This window comes from Palaemon carinicauda, chromosome 1 (assembly GCF_036898095.1).
Source record: "Palaemon carinicauda isolate YSFRI2023 chromosome 1, ASM3689809v2, whole genome shotgun sequence".
Taxonomy (NCBI): domain Eukaryota; kingdom Metazoa; phylum Arthropoda; class Malacostraca; order Decapoda; family Palaemonidae; genus Palaemon; species Palaemon carinicauda.
This window is the reverse complement of record NC_090725.1, coordinates 100,065,362-100,067,019: the sequence shown is the minus strand read 5'-3', so window position 1 is coordinate 100,067,019 and position 1,658 is coordinate 100,065,362.

The window sequence follows — 1,658 nt, the reverse complement described above, 5'->3', positions numbered from 1 at the left end:
TCAATCAGTATATTATTCGCTTTAAACTGAAAGAAATGTCTAAAATCCTTATCCCTATATCAAAATGAATAACTTTTCGGCCACCCTCTTTAAGCATGTTGCACTTTGATATCAAAATTAGATTTATAAATAGACAGGCACTATCTATTTATAAATCTAAAATGTGATATAGTGTATTATGTTTCCAAATCGTAAAACATGATTGCGAAGGTGGAAGGAATATACTCAAGGAAATAAGTAAAATCGTTGTTTTGAAAGTGGTAAATTAACTCAGTTTATTTGTTCCACACAAAAACACTATCCAAATCCATATTAACCAAATTATACAAGCTCAAGTGAGACTTGAAATGTATTTCTGATAAAAAGGTATAATGAAAAATGTATCTAGTTGAAATCCTCTTAGTTCACGGATATGCTACGAGAGTTTGAGAGAGAGAGAGAGAGAGAGAGAGAGAGAGAGAGAGAGAGAGAGAGAGAGAGAGAGAGAGAGAGAGAGAGGAAGATTTCCATATTAATAATGAAATGCTATATTTGAGAAAAAGAAAAGTGATTTATCAAATAAAACCTAACGTAGAGATTCGGGTGGGAGATTGTTTTAGAATTAGTGGAGAGAGAGAGAGAGAGAGAGAGAGAGAGAGAGAGAGAGAGAGAGAGAGAGAGAGAGAGAGAGAGAGAGCAATTCATACTCAATATGCTCGCATGTCAGTATCAAGTGTATGGCTAGCTGATTTGTACGCAGTTGGACAGACATCTTGCGAAAATTTCAAAGCTTAGGCTATGACACATCATTTTACTCTCACTCTATTCTCCATAGATTAATGACTGTTAGAGATACGTTGTCATCTCTTTCTATTGTTGGATTGGATAAAAAATCTTAGACCCTAAGTCAGGCACTGGACGCTGTGAGTTCATAGGGCTCCTTCAGTTGGCAACGTCATGGAAACAGTGAATGCCGTCTAAGCATGGCTATCCACGTGAACAGTGAAGAATAAGGCATTACTCTGGGAAAATAAATAACTGGAAAAGATTAGGATGAAGTTTAGACTTTAAGGCTTCCTTGTAACCTTGAACACAATGAGAAGAAACCTCCTTTACCTAATTGGGGAAATGAAATGTAGTGTGCACTTTTCCGTGAAAGGTAGGCAAGGTTACGCAATTCTCTCAAGATGCATTAGTTTGCTTTTTTTTTTATTCTACTCGAATTTACTTTCGCAAACAAATCTCTCATTTAACGTACAAATATTATTCTCCTTTCTTGACGAGCCACAAATATCCGGTTTTTTAGCACGTCATTTTATAAGGGAAAATTATTTCAATTTGTGGGCAAGTTTAAAATAAAAACAACATATCTCGCCTTCTTTGCTAAGTTAGTTCAACATTATCCATTTTCTTAACTTTTATAGAATAGTGAGAAACAAAATTTGTCTAGATCTAAGGGAAGAAAGAGAAAACCCCGTTTTAAGAAAAGGTAAACTCCTGTAATAATTTAGTTTAACAATACAAACTAGGTACTCCCAGCTTCATGATGAAATGGAAGCAAGAAGAAATAAACAATTAACAAAATTTTTATTGGAATCAGCTCAAAAGATTGATGGAAAACTTCCTATATAAGATCAAGGAAAACTTTCAGAAAAGACCAAAAAACCTAATAAAGAAAA